Source organism: Ambystoma mexicanum, chromosome 6q, assembly GCF_040938575.1.
Source record: "Ambystoma mexicanum isolate Mex_15411 chromosome 6q, UKY_AmexF1_1, whole genome shotgun sequence".
Taxonomy (NCBI): domain Eukaryota; kingdom Metazoa; phylum Chordata; class Amphibia; order Caudata; family Ambystomatidae; genus Ambystoma; species Ambystoma mexicanum.
The window spans coordinates 1,468,167,036-1,468,187,396 of NC_090937.1; the positions used below are offsets into that span (position 1 = coordinate 1,468,167,036).

Below are 20,361 nucleotides of genomic sequence, written 5' to 3' on the forward strand. Positions count from 1 at the left end.
TTACTATTAATGCTTCTCACCGGTCGCTCACTTTCTACTCATCTGAAGCACAGTTTAGTAATGTACAAACAGAAAAATAGCCTTCCCAACTCATTGTAACTGCCCAATGCATATTCAGGCACCACCACAAACAACTTTCCCATCAAACTCATACACACATACATTGTAAAACAGACCAAACCATGCCTTCTTTTTTTTTCAACAGACCCCAAAGAATGCCTACCAAAAACCAAGTCCGTAGAAAGGAACGCAGAAATGGAGAAAATGAAAAAAGTGTCCAAAGTAAGCATCCATCTCTAGCAGAGTTTGTACAGAACGTTGAAACAAAACAGCTAATAGTCATTTAGGGAAACCAAGGAAGCTTCAACTACAGAAACTTTGGCTCCTCTATCAAAATGTGGCTCGAAACAGAAAATACTTTACAAGAATTCAGCTACCAGTACTGCTAACCATGCTCCTATAGATCCTGATATAGTAGCAAGAACCCATAGTAAAAAAAGTATTTTAGCAAAAATGTTCTGCCACAGAGTCCTTCAGAATCTAAGAAGAGGTGCTAAATCATCCTCAACCCTTAAAACCTACCGTAGAAAATTAATCCTACAAGCTCTCATAGACAGTGCAATCCTTCTCAAAAGGAAGTTATTTATTTTAGTGTTAAATAGGATGAAACCACTAACAAAACTAAGTACTAAACTACAAAAGAAACTTCTCAATAAACGGAATGTCAACAAAAATAACTTCTTAAATATTTGTGTTGGGGGAATACAGAACCATATTTTAATGAAGAAGCATATAAACAAAATCAAACAAACACTATTGCCATCCATAGCAGTGGGCGAGGGTATGAAAAAATCAATAATACCATCATGGAATAAGAAACACTATTTACAAAAGTATCCCCTGAAAACTCAAAATTACCTCTCCATTCGACTGAACCAGACTGTCCAGTATACAAATGGCTGTGCACGTCAATGTGTAACATTCCTAACAAATCTTTCAAATCGTTATGTCAGTTCCTCAATCAGTATGCGAAAGGTAAAGACAAAATCAAAATGAAAGTGCTGCAAAATATGGATACCTGTCCAGTGCGCAAATACACAGGACTAAAAGGACATTCATTAGCCTGCATTTCAGGACCCATTTGCAAAAGCACCTTCCATGATATCAACACATCATTCAAATGTAAGAAATCTAGTGTATAAACTGTACTATGCTAAAAGTGCAGCTTTAGAATTAGCCAATTTAAATAACGCTTCTGCATGGTACAACAAAATACCTACAAGAAGAAATCAACCGTATCCAGAGAAAATATTTTGGAAGTGAAAGCCACTTAAAAAATGCAATAGTTTTAGAACAGACTAGCAACAATTCTGCACATAGCAACCTTCTATTACACACATAAAAAATGAAATAGTAAAATTTAAAAGTACATTGGCTGAAGTACCAAACCATGTGTGTTTTGCCGCAGAACGTTTTACAAAAGGAACTCAAACTATAAACTTAACATACAAAATAGAAGACGATGAAGATTCCAAATGGTTTGAATTAGCTATCTACCTTTTAGCAGGAAACAAATACCAAATAAGTGAACCCCTAATATGTTGCAGTTACTCCACTACAAAACTGGACCACAACCAAACTCCTTCATGTGCTATCACAAATGATTTGGAATTATTCCCACTACCAAAACCCCTTCAACAACTCCATTTGTATGAGAGCAATATAATTCAAACAGTTCACCCATTTCAAGCAATAATACGCCTTCAACCAAAAACAGCAAAATTACCTCCCTCTGAATTGGTGAAAGGCATTCGTGGCAAAGTAGTTTATTTGCCATTAGATTTGACAGAAAATGTGCACACTCTAGGAGTGCAACATCCAATAGAGCATTCTTTAATTGTCTTAGTAAATGGTGTTCCAACAAAAGACAAATATCTGACAACTTGTGGACTTGCATAAAGTTAGACGAGCCTTGCAATATCTGAAAGACAATAATGAACACTACAAAGAAATAAATATTGAAGAAAGCTTAAGGGAAACAACTGAAATAATTCAAGAGTCATCAGACACTGGTCAATGTGAACTTCTGAATCCTGCTGCAGTATCCACTCTTTTGGACCATTACACAATTCATCCATTGCACTCTAATGAGAGCATAGATGATGCACTAGAAACTTACCAAATGCGACAAACCAAAGGGTCACCAATGAGCATATGGGGAAATAAGTATAGAAGCACGTGCTTTTCCACTGCTATTTCCTACTGGCAAAGGAGGAAGATACAATGATAGACCCACTCAGATAACGGCATCAGAATACCGCTCATTACAAATGTAATCTGAAGATCCCAGATTTAGACAAAATGTGGAATACATATTCCACCTACTCTTTGAAAGTGAACGAGCAACCCTATGTTACAGAGTTGCACACACATTGAAATCTGGAACCGACTTTCAAAATGTCAGCTACGCGATTAATACAAAGTGCAAGAAAAAGATGAGGTTTTACAATCAAGTATAACAAATCTGTTGCAAACATGCGTGGTACAAAAGAATAGTGGTTCCGACGGCACAGAGATGTACATTATATGATCAGAAACCTTGGACCACCCACTTGGTTTGTTACATTGAGTTGTGCAGAATATGCATGGGAAGATTTACATGATTTGCTATGCATATTAAACAACAAAACCAACATAGATATACTAACACCTGGAGAACTTTGCTCTCTAGATCCTGTTAATGTTTCAAGATATTTCCACCATCGTTTCATTGCTATGCAACACTTTATTTGTAATAAAACTGTGCCTCACCACGGAGAAGTGCAACACTTCTTTTGGAGAAAAGAATACCAAGCCAGAGAAGCACCACACATCCACATGCTTTTGTGGATCAAATGTGCACCTAAATTTGGTGAGGACCGTGTGTTAGACAGAAACCTGTGCAGTTCCCTCTGGGACCACTGCAAAAGATTTAAGACTACAGGTGTTTAGCAGTAAACCCACTTGGTAGCAGTCTGTACCACACAGATTCACTTGGTAGCTGTGGCTGAGCAGTCAGACTTCCCTCAAGGAGAGTTAGGCAGTATACAGAGTATTCACAATAGGTCAAGAGAACACAATAGAACAAGTAAACACTGACCAGGGCTTGGTGTAAAAGAGATATATAAGTATTTATTTAAAACCACATCTAGAAAAACACACAGGCACTAATAGTAAGCAATTCAAAAACACGGTCACTAAAAGATATACACTCCCTTAAAAGAATATTAGACAAGTCAAAAGTAAAGCCCCACTTATTTTCAGACAGCGGTGAGCGCTTAACGTAGATGGCACTCTAATAGTTTGTTAAAAAAAGGGAGAGAAAAGCAGAGAACAAGTTGACACAGATCCCAACACTTTTACAAGAACATGACGAGAGGAAGGCAAAGTAAAACCGTGAATTCAGAGTCAGTAGGCCGGATCTGCTTTAAGAGGATCGAAACGAAATGTGTCGGTTGCAGTGCACAAAAGTCTTGTAATGTTTCAAAACGGAGTTGAACTAAAGAAAGGGGGACCAGTTGGAGGGTCAAGGCGGCCAGCCCAGTCCCGAAGGTTAAGGGATTATTATTACCTTGTAGCAATCTTTAGAAAGGGAGGCCTGGCGGACACGGTACCTTAAAGTGGTGGGAACACTCCAGCGGGGGCAGTTGTTTCTGGCAGCGGGTAAAAGTCGGTGCTTCGTCCGGGGGAAGAGAGGATCTCGTCATGGAGGAAGACAGGAGTCTGTTGCACTGCCAGGGAAGAAACCAGCCGCAGAGTTTCTCAGGTACAAGGAGCGGTCCGTTGGTTCGCGGTTCAGTGGTGAGTGGCTATCCGGCCGCCGGGGTGCTTGGCATGGGCAGTTCGACCACAAACCGGACTCGGGTGCGAAGAAAGAAAGGTAAACTGGTTGTGCCCACCAGTCGGGGGAAGAAGCCTCTCCAGCCGGGAGATCTTCTGTCGTCGGGAAGTGGTGAGTCGATTCTGCAGGGCTCCACCGGGGGTGTCGTCGTGGTAGGTCGGCTCAGCTTCTCCCTCGTCGGATTCTCAGGTCCTGTGGCGACTTCTGAAGTTCCAGTCCCCAAAGCCTTGCTTTTATGCAGCACACCCCCATTCACTCAGCCTAGCTGTCAATCAAACATGCTAAGTGGTGAGCCGGCCGGCTCACCACTTGGGCCAATCACACAAGAGTGCGACTTGAGTTACCAAGGTAACTCAGTCCAGGGTGCCTAAACCCCCTCCCACACCCCCTGTGGTACCCAGACAGAGTGGCACCACTTTTGGAGGCTTCTGTGGAGAAGGCCGCCAAAAAGTGGAACAAAGGGCTCGACTTGGGTTGGAGTCACAGAAGAGAACACAAACGCCATTTTAGAATCAATAGTTTTACAAAGGTAGCGGGCGCCCCTCTCTCGCAAGAACAGACATGATAACCTGTTCAGTGGTTATTAACCACTTGAGAGTTCGCAGCCACTGCTTTTACTCACTGTGCCTTTCACAGATGGGAAATATCCATTTGCATATCAGTCTTTGTCCTGCCCAGGGGCAGTCCAGCACCGAAATGCAATGGCAATTCCAACCTGAACGAGAGTACCACCAGCAACCCCATACACGTGTTTCACCCTTGTTGGGGATCATCAGTGAGGTGAAGCTGATGCCTCTCTAAGCACAGAGAGAGGGGCGCCTGCTACCTTTTTTGTAATTTTGAAAGGAACTTGGGGTTGGTCACCCTAGGTTACCTGGGGGGCAACCAGACGTGGACTCCCTGCTCACTGTGCTTAGAGAGGCTCAGCTTCACCTCACTGATGATGCCCAACAAGGCTGAAACACGTGTATGTGGTTGCTGATGGTACTCTTGTTCAGAGAGGAATTGCCATAGCATTTCGGTGCTGGACTGCCCTTGTGGGCGGGACAAAGACTGATATGCAAATGGATATTTCCCATCTGTGAAGGTACAGTGAGCAAAAAGCAATGGCTGCGAACTCTCAATGTGGTTAATAACCACTGAACAGGTTATCATGCCTTGTTCTTTCGAGAGAGGGGCGCCTGCTACCTTTTTTGCCATTTTAGAATCAAGTCTTGGCAAAAAATACCAACCAGCGAATTAATATTAATTAAATAAACCGGCGGTATGTTCGAGGCTATGAGAATTACATAATTAAAGTTGGTAGCCTCGAACAATGGGAAAATCCCATAGGGAAATATTAGCGGTCGAATATAAAAAGTAGTTTCCACTGCCACCAGCCAAAACTCGATCAGGAGGGGACGGAGACGTGCCCCCTCGACTAACAGACCCCGGGGCAATCGAATTGCCCCGACCAGTACATCCACAATATGATGGTTTGTACTGGTTTCTGTTAATAATTTGGGACTAGTAAAGCCAATGGTGACTTTACATGCCCTGGGAGACAGTAGTCAGTCCCAGGGTATGGATTCTATGGTGGGGTGTCACTGACACCCCTGTGTTACTGCACGGAGGGTGCTGTGTAACACACATAGAAAAAACACATGAGACCCTATGGGGTAAAGGACCAAATAGCCCAAAAAACACATTACCAGTCAAAGGAATACCATGAATCATGTCCAAGAGTGGGAGGGAAAGAGTCTCACTCTTGGAAGGAGGAAAAAAAAACAAACTCCAGAAATCCAGCAAAGCTGCTGGGGGACTCACTTGGTTAGGAAATTCAGCCTAAAGAGAGAATTCTCCCTAACAGTTCATCCAAAAATATCACTTGTGAAATCCCTTCACAAAGGACACCTAGTGACCTTCATGGACAGATTGTACAATTTCAAAGACACACATGTGGCAAATATTGTTGTTGCAAATACAAAAGCAAAGGTAAATACTACACCAAATGCCGCTTTGGTTTCCCTGGACCAGTTACAGAGACTGGTGAAGCGAACAACTTCATGTCTTTAGTTCGACATAGTGTTAAAGGTAAATCACCTAAGAACATGTATTACATAAAAAGAACAGAAGAATCAAAATATATCAATGATTACAATGCAATCATTCCCCTCTTATGGAATGCAAACATAGATGTGCAGTACATTGCAGTACATTGCAGACAATTCCACTGCAGTTGCACGTTATGTTACAGCCTACTTAACAAAAGCAGAAATAACAGAGCTTCAAGACCTCTGGAATGACCCATCCGCAGAGAAAACACTATCTCAAAAATTGTACAGCCTAGGCATAAAAATGCTCTCCAATAGAGAATGTGGCGCCTATGAAGCTGCAGATCGTGTAACCGGTACTGCTTTGTATGGAAAATCTGACAATATAGTATGGCTAAGTGTTGGTCCTGCTAAATCTAGAAAAAGAGTTCTCAAATCATACGAGGACATAGAAACAATTGCCAAAAATGATCCCAGCCAAGAAATTTTAAAATTTACTAGACACATACTACCCGAACAGGAGTACCACTTTGGAAACCATGTGTCTATACCACATAGCCCAAAACTTTTCATCAGGTTTTATATTATTTTTGTATACAAGCAAAGGTAGATATAGAGTGACAGATTGTGAAGGCAGCTTAGTGAAACTTACCAAACGAAGCTTAATTAATCATGTGAAATTGTCATTAAAAACTCAACAGAAAGAACTACATTACATGTCCCTGCTACAACTTTTTAAACAATGGAGAAAAGAGGAAGAGATACTAGATAACTATGACTGCTAGGAAGACGCTTTCAAAGCAAATGAAAGCGATATCACTGATGTGAAATTTACGCAGTACAAAGCAATGTTGCACAATGAACAGCAACACCAAGAACTCCAGGCCCAACTAGATAAGGACACTTCTGACAGTAGTCAACCGTCTGTAACAGGAAGTCAAGACCACTAAGACAGCCACTAATGGCAAATGAGGCAGAATTAGCTATGACAGAAGTGGAAAACACCATGTGTCACTATGAAGAAGATATAGAAGACTTAACTGTACTACAATCAAAACTTAAAGATCAGCACACCATTTTTGAAGTAACAAAAGAAATTGCACCTGGTGTACAACACTAAAATAAAGAATATTACTGCCAAAATTGCAAACCTTTACTGCTGTACGTCAGCGGTGAAGCTGGTTCAGAGAAAACATTCTTAATCAAAATCAGCAAGTTCCTTCAACAATTGACAAACAACTGTCAACTGTTGTAACTGCCCCCACAGGTTTAGCTGCCTACAACATAGCCGGTGTCAATTTACTACTCCTTCCAGTAGAACGCCCAAACAAATTAGTCTATTACTGTCGCAACCCTCGCCCTAAACCCCCCTCTGGCAAACCCATTGGCCAGGTGGAGTCAGGACTCGGGCTTCTAGAGCCTGGCATCCTCTTCAAAAGCCCTCATGGGGCCAGTCCTGGCGCCTATGGCGCCAGGCTCATACACCATGAAAAACAATGTGCTTGGGAACTACTTTATTGTATTGTCAGCCAACATGGAGGCATCCACATAGCTTGGTACCTAAGAACCAAGCTATGTTGTCTAGTGTTTTGGGTGTGGCACCCTAGGGACTACTTTACCTGGACTATTTTGTTGGGGCTATTTAAACCACACCCGAGCAAGACAACACGCTTCGCTACTTTTCAGCTTGCAACGTGACGCTCACCGTGTCCAGCTATTCCCTCGGAGAAGCAGAACCTGCAAGGAGACAAAAGGAACATCATTAGTAGCAGCATCTTACCTGCAGTCTTCATCTTTAAACACTCGCAGCTACAGAGAACAGCTTCCTCGAAAGCAGTAGAGACATTTACAAATTACGAACTGCTCAAAAGGCTTACCTGGCTGGTCGGCTCTCGGCTGGCACCACTCCGGACATTCCACCCGCGCTGAAGAACACGTGATCTACAAGGAAGAAAACACCGGTTAGCAAAGGCAAGACTTTGCAGCGCTGCGCATAGCGCTTACTTACCGCATCATATCGCTCTTAATGCGCCATCATTTACCAGTGGGGCTCAACCAAGCCAGTTCGCCGCGCTGAAGCTCTGCATACCTAAGGGAGAAAAAAGACATTTTAAACAAAGAAAGGCATGCAGGAGAGCAACAAAACTAAAGAACAGCAATAAGACCTACCTGAACAATATCAAAGGGGCCGGCGTCAGTGAAGTAACTGGACCGCGCTCGCCCTGAAAGACACCGCGCCGCTGCAAAGAAGGCAGGACGGAAAGCACGCCTAATTCTACCACTAGGCAGAACCTTCCCCGCAGATCGCATCAGGGCAAAGCTGAGAAGCATACCAGCGAGTAACCCGGCTGGGTGCCATCCCTGTGGATACCAGGTGAGCGTAACAATTACAAACTGTCTGCAGGAACTGCAATGGAACTACGCAGAGTATTAAAACAAATGAAAATGCTACTAATAGATGAAGTGAGCATGGTCTCCAACCTAATGTTGGCTTTGAGTCACCTCAGATTGCAAGAAGTACTTAAAACAAACTACGAAGAACTCTTTGCAGGGAACAGACACCAGTGAAAGGTGAAGCTATTTTTAAAACCTTAAGACACAAACTCTGCCGTAAAACTGTTGGCAGCATAGGAAATGTCAACCTTTGGCAACATTTCCAAAACAGAAAACATGCGTCAATCTGCAGACCTCACTTACGCCAACATTTTCAAAAGTATTAGAATTGGTGGACTATCTCAAGAAGCACAAGCAATATTGAAAAACCGGCACATTCATGCACTTTATGGCGATAACGCATGTGCTACTGATGTTATGGAACAGTTAGTGCACAAAAATATCAATTGTATGGCCTTAATGGCAACTCTTAAAAGCTGTTTCAAATTCAATGAAACAATGTTAAAAAAAGAAATGCAACCAATAATTGAAATTTGCTCCACAGACAAACTGGATGTACATGGTATGACACTACCCATGTGTCAACAAGCCACAAGAAGACTAAATACCTTAGAAAAATTCAATCTCCAACACAGCTGGGTTGGAAAAAATATTAAAATTATCCTTAAATTGTAGAGTAATGCTTAAACGTAACCTTGCCCTGGAGCAAGGGCTAGTTAATGGGGCACTGGGTACAGTTGTTGGCTTTCAAACATACCCACGTAACGACAACATTCAATTTGTCAATATTCGCTTTGACAAACTTTCAGAAGTAAAAAGGATAGGGGGCTCAACAACTAGATTCCTTCTCTTCAAAGACATGTATGTGCATAGAGAACAATGTTCTCTAACTCTTGCATATGCAGTCCCCTTTCATAAATCCCAAGGTCTTACCCTAGACAAAGCATTGATAGATATAGGAAACAGTGCTACGTAGCTCATGCCTTCTTTAAAGACTATCACGCTTACGTACACTTGACGGTCTATTTCTAATCAACTTTGATGCAAGTAAAGTGAATGCTGATATTCCTTGCATTTTAGAATGCAATAGACTGCGATCAGTGTACACCCCCCATCTGAACTTCATATCCTGTTCCAGAAAAAGGAAAACGTTGTAAAAGAAATCTAATTCAAACAGAAATGCAACAGAATCTGACTGCAAATCCTTCAAAGAAAACAAAAGAAGATAATACTTCATCAATTACCACAAGCAAAGAAGAACCTATTAGGGAAAGTAAATCGGGTACTTCTTCAAAGAAGGAATAGAAACTCTGAAAAAATCAGTCGGAGACAGAACTATCTGGACCATTAAAATTTTCAAATGAAACTGGTGTAAATTGCTACGCAAATGTAGCAATGAATGTTCTATTTCAATTGCCACCAATTGTTAACATTTACTTACACAGTACAGACCAATTGTGTTTGCAAATGTTAGTCCTTCATAGAAACGCAACAAACAATCCTGACAACACGTATAGTGTTCACGGAATAAGACAAGAATTGGACTACTGTGCTGGAATGGTGAGAATCACTATAAACTCACAAGAAGATCCACAATAATTTCCAATGTACTTACTGCAAGTACTCGAAAACAAAAACATACCTATAAATGAAATCTTCCAGATTTCATACATGTGGAAACATACATGCACTCTGTAACAATGTGACACAGGAACAAATCCCAAATGAGCAATTTGTGTATGTATCCATACCTAATTGTGAATCCATTCCATTTCAGCAACTTCTACAAAATTCAAACCATGGCAGATTATGTACCATCTGCAATTCAGATAATTGATCCACCTTACTAATACAAACACATATTAACTACGTAATAGTAATGCTTCTACATTACAATGCAGATGGTACCAAAAACTGCAAGCTGACTGGATTCACACAATAGGTATCTACCATGCAGGAGCCACAACCAATGCAGGTCACTACACTGCATATATTAAAAAGAAATGTGGATGGTTCGAATGTAATGGTAGTAGCATTACTTTAAAGCAGAGATTACCAGCAAATCTTACAAACGCGTAATCGTCTTAAAGCCAAAATTGAATAACTAATGTGTACTTCATTATTAACAAAAATGCAAGTAAATGTATAAACAGTTAGAATACGCCAATAGGTAACTGTTTAACACATCTGCAACAAGCCAACATTCATAACATTAATCAGAAACAACAAGTGTACACTCAAAGGAAACAAAGAAATAGTTTCTAGCATAGGAAAGAAAGGGTATTTTTTTTTAAATCCTACAAGGATTTTTATGCCCCCAGACCCAATGATTTCAAAAACAAACACAAACGGAGCAAAATGCACAGTACACTGGTTTGTAAAGTAAATGAGGGTAAAAAAATAAGCTAAAATGTCTATTATACAATGTAATAAGTCTTTATAAAATACAAACACTAACCTGATCTTTTCTTTTATCACACAAATTGAAAAAGGATATTTCCTCCAAGTACTAATATTGAATCTCAATGAAGTAAACAGTAAGTATAATTTCACACATTGCATACACATTCAAATCTATATGTCTAATCTATGGCAGTAATATGGTGCAGTGGCTGTAGGCAGGGTCTAGAGTCTTGGATGTATAACCTACGGCCTACACCCAGAGGCCATGCACCCAAGATTCCAGGTCCTGGCCACAACCACCACATCATATCACACCCATTGTGGCTTAAAATGTCACTACGTATAAATTTGGTCTTGGGTGCATGACGCCAGCCCCTGTAGCTTGTCAACGGAGCGAACAGGGAAGTTTTACTGCGGAGCGGACATAGATATCGCTAATTTTTTGAGACCTACTTTTTGGTCGTTTTAAGGAAAACTACTGGATGGATTTACAAAAGCACGCTTTTGGGACCAAGGTCGTCCTCCTGCCGCACATTTGGTGGAAATCCGTCGAGCGGTTTGGCCTGTAGGCATGCGCAAAATATTTTCCTCCCCCATTCACTCAAAAGACTCCCACCCCCCCGGGCCAAACATCACCAAAGTTTGCAGAAAAGTACAGGGTGGCCCATATACTTTCTTTGCAAAGTTTGGAGAGGATTTGTCCAGGGGGAGCGAAGTTATAAGCCGCCCAAAAAGTGTTCTTCCTATGGAAACAGCAACTTAACCATAACTACAGAGCCACTACCGTGGCTGTGTAATATATATTATTCTCAATGATAAACATCATAGAAGACGCTGTTCCAGCGAGCAGCACTCCACACATGGTTCCAAACGCAAGGTTTTTCCAAATGTCAATCACGGGCAGGAAACAAAAACTGCTACCCGGGTTGTATACCATTTAGCAACCTTTATTTTCATATTAAGCAGTTTAAAAGTCAAGTTGTCTCAGTAAAATCTTTTGCCAGATGGCAGCCTGACGCGTTTTGCCACAACCTAGTGGCTTGTTGAGTTACTCCTCCTCAAGAGGAAGTTTGTTTAAAAGCACCACAGTGATAACCTGGAAAAGGTGACTTGCACAATTAACACCATAACTAGTGGTCATGTTGGCTTGGGCTACTGAGTATAATTACAGATCTCGTAGTGTCATACCCAATCTAAGCCTATACGTTTTTTTTTGTGTGTATATATATGTATATGTTTATGTGTGTATATATATATATATATATATAGTAAGACACTTATGGTTCGGAAAGCAAAAATAAGTGAGCTTTAAAAATATGAAAGCACACTTTGCAATGTTTCCATTGTAGTGTATCACTGTGAATCCATGATATTAGGAAAAGACCCATACATGCATAATTTAGTGGCGCCTGCGCTAAGTATTCTTAAAACCTTTCAAAATGCAAAGTCCATTTCCAAGGATTGTTTTAAAGGTGCATAGTGCGTAAGAATAGAAAAATGTTCCCAGACCATATGCAATAGTTGCACATGCATATTACCATCACAGAAAATGTTAGTTAATATTTCTCTGTGTCGGAAACCCAATATTAATGTGTGCATGCATCAAATAACATTGTATATTATGTTGGAACTCGCCAACAGATTTATATTGATGTATGAGTTACACATTACTGATGCAACGATCATGATAGAACCGCTACATCCAGTTTTTTTTTTAACGGAGTACAAAGTACAAAGGCACATTCCTATGATTCAAGGACATTTTGCATTCGCAAAGCAACATTAACGTAATATAAAGTGCATAGTGCATTCCTATCAACCATATGTCTTTGGAAATATAAATGCAGATGCAAGTGCAAAAACGCATTCCTGTGATTAATATGCAAGTGCAAGGTGCAAGAGCTTTAGGAGTAAACATGACTTAAGAAATGGGAATCAAAAAAGCATTCTTTAGCAACATTAGGAGCTCAACAAGATACCGTTAACCATTTGACAATCAAACCATTAAATATAAACCAAAACGCTTCTGTAAATGCTTCAACAAATACAGGCGTAATATTTCATTGACCGTGAACGCATACAGAATTATAATCCGATACTTATGTCCGTTTTACACTTTCGGCCAAGCTCAATACAATTGAGGATCACCATGTGCTTATGGTATTTGGAATTAGCAGACAAACAGTAACTTTTAAGGTTTTATTTGCAACCTAGCTAAGCGCGATTGGCTTACATTTGGCACAACCTATGCTTATTCTTACTAACAAACAAGTACATTTGCAAGTACTAATTCTCCACATGACGTTAAGAACAATTCAGAAGACACAGTAACTATGGGCAATAAACCATTGCCTAACTATGAGAACGTGCAGGCAGATACCAAAGTATGGCTGCTAATGTAAAGATAAAGGAAGGACCACAACGGCAGCCCTAGTAACACTTATAAACAAAGATCATGGAAGTCGCGTCCCTAATGAGAACTAACGCGAGGGACGCAGGAATTTTTCGGTAAGCGCTGGGGTGAAGACCCTCTTTGCGGCTTAACCAATAGAAATTGGATGTATCTGAGGGAATACCAATTTAGGTTCTCCAACTCAGATTTTGTTGCGTGATTAATACATGCATTTATGTTTTTTTAGAAGCATTTTTTTCTAGAGATTGGGCGCGCAAGGGAAGACCTTTTCAGGTACCTTTCATCAGAATTTTGCAGCGAGAATAACATACGTACTTGCGTGTTTGTCTGTAAGCTCATACACGATAATAACTAAATACAAGATAACGGGAAACAGCCCAGAGGAGGAAGCAACACGCTAGTTGAATATAATAGCTAAACATAAATTTAGGCTAATAAAATCAACACTAACAATGGTTATTACATTTAGGAGGAATTTAACCCATGACGAATCGAGCACAATACCAAGACTGGAAGATAGTGGAAATCCACCATTGAGCTTTTCCACAATATATTTATATTCAAGTTATATTGCATCTAACCATAACAACACATATGCATGTATAACTATCAGGGTACGTGTATGTCAACTTTAACTAGACGGTTGGATACAAAATCACGGTTATGTTACCATAAGGAGAAACCGACTACGATTTAAGTCAGAGCTCAAGGAATCATGACAAGTGTGTTTATTTTAACAAACAGTTTTTTGATTCTCGAATTGGAATCAACAGTAACGATGGTTGACATGTGACAACACAATGTTATACTATACTTATACCATTCTTGTTATCTCCTCTCTTCTCTTTTATACTTTTCCTTTCTCTTTCCGGATAACCCTAACTATCCTACCCGACCCACACCCACTCATCTCTATTTTATTTTACTAACCGTGAAACATCACGCTTTTGACTATTTTTAAAACGCAACCATTGGGTTGACAACGTTTGAATGTTATTTTTGTTAAGTGACTTTGCACACAACTGTATGACCAAAATGTATCAAATGATGTGCCAAATCGATTCTTGGAATGTCATCATTTATAATTTCTTTGCTTATGTATTGTATGTATATTTTTATTTATTCAAGTCATTGCCCTGATTTGATAAAGGCAGAGTTTAAGCTGAAACACGTGTTATCACAAAGGGCCAACCAAATTTTATGACCACTACTCAAATAAACTTTGAGCAATTTTCAACCATTTCTCGGTGCTAAAGAGCTTTTTTTGTGGCGCATGCACACGTCGAAGAAAACGAATTTGTAACTAAACTAAACTTGCATGTACTTATAGCAGAAAGGTGGGAGCACGATTTCTTGTGATGTGAGGACAGTTTGAATCTTCTAGTGAGGTCTTGGTGGGCCTTTCACATTTGAATTGTTCAACAAATTATTCCCACCTGCCATTAATGGTAAGTTGTCTGTGTAACTTAAATGTTAGTATCCCTTTTCTCATTTTAAATCTATCACCAAAAGGGATCAAAGTTTACTTTCTACCATTTCCGAACTGTAGTTCTGTCAAGGTTAGCCATTGAAATGTAATAGTGGTGCACCTAGTGCAACCTAGCAACAACAGGCACTTATTGCCAAAAGTGATACGTTTTGGAGAGCCGAAAAAATTGTCATGATGCCCGCTCCCGGGGAGCCGGTTCAAGCCCTGCGTCCCCGAAAGCGGACATCCAGTCCCCAAGGAAGGACCCAGCAATCCCATATAGGGGACCTTTGGACAGTGTCCTGGCGCCTATGGCGCCAGTCTCATTATGGAAGTGCTTGGGTGCACTTACCTGATGCAGACCATGCTGCAGGATCCCGGCCTCCTTGAGGCCTGAAAGGAACTAATTTACCATCCGGGCGTGGTCGAGGAAGGATACATACCTGGAACTTCTTCCAAGGCTATTTAAACCCCACCCGAACAGCCACACGTGCTTCGCGTTGTTCTGCATCTAGCAGCTGGACGCTCACCGTGTCTGCTCCTGCATCCTGACTTCTGCCACGCCTGCCAGCATCCTGGATCACCTGCAAAGGAAGAGAAGAAGAGAACAGAAGAAGGAAAAGTCCTTACCTGCTAAATCCGCATCCCGGAGACATCTCGCCGACAATCCTGAAAAGGAAGACTTTCATTTAAAAGCTCATTGCGTCGATCGCTGCAGCGCCGCATTCCACTCACCTTTACTGGGCGCCTCCATGTTCAGCAGCGATCATCCGGATTCGCAGTCACGCCCCAGCGCCTAGGGAGAAAAAGACCAGAACAAAAGGTGAGAGAGAAGGGAATAAGGAAAGCTAAATCTCCATGTTAAGACTTACCCGTTGATTCATTCCCTCTTCATTTCGGGTCCGCGCCGCATCCTGGCATTTCCGGACCCCGGCCCCTAAGGGGAAAAGAAAGACATCAGCGTGAATGAGCGAATGAAAAGACATTACCAAAAAACGCTCATTAAAGACTTACCTGATTTCTACAAGGATTTCACCTCTCATCTCGGGTCGGTGCCTGTTCCCCGGCATTCCATACCCCGTCCCCTATGGGGAAAAAGACACTAGCATTAGTACATTAATGCATGGACACAAGGGCAACCTCTTATCAAAAACTTACCTGGAAGCCAAGCAAGTTTGGTTCTCACCAATCCGAAAATCCAGTGAAGTAACTGGATACCAACGCGCCCCTGCATCAGAAGCAGGATGGAGAGCTCGTCCTTCCAGACCCTAAGGTGAGACGCTATGAGGAATCACAGAAGGGTTTCGAGGAGGGTGAGAGGGGCAAGTGGGAGGTTGATTGCATTACCCCGCAGACAGTTAATCCCCTATTTTCGCCTACAGAAGGATACTTCTGCGAGCCAGACAAGCCAGATTTGGGGGCCCGGTCCAGTCCGTCTTCCGAACCCTGCGCATCACCTTAGAAGAGGTCACAGCAGCGCGAACCAGGCCAGCGCCTCCGTGGGAGTCAGGTGAGCGTTACAGAAATCGCACCCATCAAAAGACTAAAATACTCTGTGTATAAAAAGGTGCCCCCTCACCGAAGTGTAAGAAAAAATAATACACTAGTAAAGCAAAATGTTCTGGAAATGATGGGGTTGACACAGGTCAGGCGATTTCATTACCATGAAAATCTCACCCACCATAGGCCATCAACGCCAGTGCCATGCACTGCATGTGTGAATGTGGTTTGGGTCTAGCTGAGGGCTTGACAGACACCAAGCCTCAGTGTACTTTTAATTGATGGCAAATACCCATTTGCATATCGGTATTTCTGATACTGAAATGGGCATTGCAGCACTGATGTGCTAGAGCTATTCTCTTCTGAAATATAGTACCAATAGCAACCAGAAATGTGTCTTATCGATCGAGGACCAGTAGTATGGAAGGTAAAAGATATAAATTAATGAATCCTACACCCAATTAAATCTGCATAATTAAATACTTAATACTTTTTATAGCATTGAAATTGCAAGTGTAATAGCTTTATGTACAATGTTCGAACATTGGGGAACATATATCGAAAATGTTATTGTGAGCAGATTATGAAGACGGCTACAAATCATTTAAATCTGGAAGTCAACCTTTCAACAAGTTCCGCTTTAGGTGGACAGGGCTTGTTTGCAATGTTTCGTGGCATTGTATGTGTCCTAGGAACAAAATCAGGATTGATTCCATGAGTATGCATGGCCAACACATTCAATGTCAAATCTTTCACAAATTCGAATTCCATTTCCTGGTATATTGGCTTGCCCCCCCCCCCCCCCCCCTTGTTTGCCTCGTTTTGAAAGAGGCATGAGGTAACAAAGCATCCCGAAGGTTCCTGCAGTTTTTGCTTGTTCCCTCCCAACGTTCTCTTTGTGCGCAAGTACAGCTAGTATTTTTTTTTTTTTTTTTTTTTCTGGCCTCCATACCAACTATACCGAAATGCAACCTTTTGGGCCTGTACTTTAGGCACATATGGGACACCTCCAAATCTCTGGTATGACAGACTACTGTGAGTCCCTTCAGGTCTCCTGAAAGCATTTTTACACAATATTCTCAAGTGCTCTGTGTGAAGGGGAACATGGCACCAACCACTTCTTGCGTTCCTGCGATAAAGGTCCATGTGCACATTCGTGGAAATTTTGGTTTTCTGTCAGTGAGTGTACATTGAACAATGGTGCAGCAACAAATGCCATTTTTCAAGTAGAATTTTTACAGATCCATCACAAGTTTTGGAGCTCCATAAAAGATGGTTGCTGATAGACTGGCACCACTTTAAAATATTTCTGAACTTTTTTTTTTTAAACCAGCAGCTGTACATTGTTTTTTTTTTTTTTGACTGATTTGACAACGTGCCATACATAATTGATGCTGAATATGTGGAAACCGCGCTTGCATGGCCTTGGCTATTGAAACGTGCCTGTCAGCGGGTATCGGGTCTATTTGCAGTCCCCTGGATTCAAGATGTTGGACAGATTTGATGAAACCATGTTGCTCCATGTCCACAAAAGATGTACATTCAGACGCCTGCATGATCACTGAACTCGCAATTGTTTTTACTTTCCATGTCTTGAAAGTGGTATGTGCAGTACTTTGCGGAAAACACGGGACTGTCGCACTGTCTGTCGCCAGCTAGCCTGAAACATTTGCCAGAGAATGTCCTTTCCATTGACATCTGTTCGATTTTTCCAGACTTGACTAATCTCGGGGAATACAAATTTGCTTTGAAATTTGTAGTACTGAGTTCTCGCAAGGAACTCAACTCCCACAAATTGACAAACTGAAAATGCTACCGAAAGTCGACCGACTGAAAAGTGAAGCTGCTGAACATAGTTGAATTCCGGAACTGACACTTTGCCCAGCATCGGTTGAGCGGACCATGAAAATGTATTATGGAGGTGTACACAGCTGGCATGGATTTTCAGGTTAGTGCCTTGTAATACACGAGACACATACACCAGTGGCTCCCTGCATATGTTCCCCCTCAATGTATGGACACATTTCTGCATCTGTACAATCTCTAGCAGGCATTGTTGCTCCTTTAATAGCCAATGCGGCATGAATGTGTTTTTTGACTTGATTGCGGTGGACAAAGCCCCCAAACTAGGCAAACTGAAGTTGAGACCTTTAGCAAATTCCTCGGTCAATTGCGTTGAAGCTTCAGTCTGTTAGTTCAGGTTGTGAAATTTGCACATGAATTGGAGAAATGGGTAACATTGTTCCTTGGGTGGTGCATTTTTAGAGGGTGTAGATTGTGTCATGGGAGTCTGCGAGGAACTGCAATGCATCTTCATTTTTTTTCAGTTTCATCTTGTCGAGTTGGCACATGGTAGCAGTGGTCCACCGACACTTTGTGCGGTTCGTCTGTGAGATTCCATTCTGTTTCCAGCCACTGGGCATAAGCATCACAAGTCTACTTACCGACTGGACCACGCTGCGCCTCAAATAGTAGTTGCTCCATTGTGAAATCTGTTTGGCAAGCAACATCTTTGGTTTCGTTTGTCTGAGTCTTTATACTTCTCTTTCTTCTGGGCCTCTAAGAGATGTGTAGAAAAACATGCTCAATGTTTAGCAGACATACAGCAGATGCCATTTTAAAACTAAAAACCTGTTCCCTCTCCCCCTAAACTCAGCGGTCTTCCCCCACCAGTCCCTCCTCCCCCAGCCTGCTCTTGGCTGCACCAACCTCATCTGCTTCCCGGGGGCCCCGGCCCACTCTCCGATCTACCATTTGATGACAAAGGCCCCGCGGCTGCCTGTTGAACAAAGCCGTTAACTGGGTGCAGCGGCCCTCTTGAGTGGCTAATGGACAGGCATATTGGCAGTCTGAAGTCAGCCCTTCAGTTCTTTATGCTAGACATCAAGGCAGAATTCAGATCCTGCATGACGGAGCTCACCACTAAGCTGGAGCGGACAGACCATAGGGTCACAGAAGCCGAACAAAGACTACGAGAGGTCGAAGACTTAACCCAAGGACACGCCGCAACACTTGTAGAAATGTAACACTCGATCCAAACCCTGCTGGACAGGAGTGAGGTTCTTGAATATAGAGGACCTCAAAAATAGGGCCCGCCACAACAACTTACAGATCCGTGGGTGTCCCCTCTTCAGTTCTGGACAAAGACCTAGCCGAATATGTGGGTGACTTCTTCCAATCGCTGCTCCCACACGTGGATAAGGCACAACTCATCTTGGACCGCACCCACAGGCTGCGCCTGAGGTGGGGGGGGGGGTAGATTCGGCCCCCCCCCCTTGACGTAATAACGAGGGTTCACTTCTATTCTACCAAGGAAGCAATCGCAGCAATAGGGCGCTCCCGGGGTGAGTTCACTTTTCAGGGTGGCTCGCTCCAGAACTAGCAGGACCTCTCCCTCCTAACACTGCAGAAGAGAAGAGCTCTTTGGCCTCTGACGCTATCCTCCAGGAGAAGCAAGTCTGATACCGCTGGCTGTTGTCACGACCCTTACCCCAGACCCCCACTGGCAAGTCCACTTGGTAGAATCAGGGCTCGGGACTCCATTAAGGACTTGAAGGCCTTGCATCCACTCCCTAGAGACTCTTGGAACCAGTCCTGGTGCCTCGGGCGCCAGGCTCATACTCTTTGTGGAGAACATGTGTAAAAGGGACTACTTTTTCATTGGGCCTGCAGCTAACATGGAGGCACTCTCATAGCTTGGTTCCTAGGAACTAAGCTATGCGGTATAGTGTTTAGGGTGTGGTGGCCTGGGACTACTTTACCTGGACTACTTTGGTGGGAGGCTATTTACCCAAGCAACAAAGCAAGGTTTGCGTTACTTTTCAGACTGCAACGTGACGCTCGCCGTGTCCTGTGATACCCACGAGCCTCGGAGATGCGAACCTGCAGAGAAGTCAAAAGGGATATAGTTAGCAGCATCTTACCTGCATCGCCATCCTGTCATCCCCTTCCAGCTACAATGAACAGCTTCTTCTGGACACCGCGTACCTTCCGGATCGAAAAGACCTGAAAAGGAGAAGACATTAGAAAAGGCATACTCCGGCATTGCTAAGCTACGAACAGCACAAGAAGCTTACCTGGCTGGTCACCTCCCGGCCGGCATCGCTCTAGAGTTCCACACATGCTGGAGAAGCACCGCGACATGCAAGGAAGAAAAAACACAGGTTAGCAAAGGCAAGACAAAACAGCGCTGCGCGTAGCGCTTACTTACCGCATTATAGCGCACATCACTCGCCATCATTTATCGGCGAGGCCCAACCCACCCAGTTCG

The 20,361-nt window shown here is 42.4% G+C and overlaps 1 protein-coding gene across 1 annotated transcript in view; it reads left to right on the forward strand.

Moving 5' to 3' along the window:
* MRPL35 (mitochondrial ribosomal protein L35) overlaps positions 1-20,361 on the forward strand; it is a gene marked incomplete at its 5' end in the record, with an annotated part of 244,742 nt that overhangs the window by 29,613 nt on the left and 194,768 nt on the right. The window lies entirely within an intron of this gene.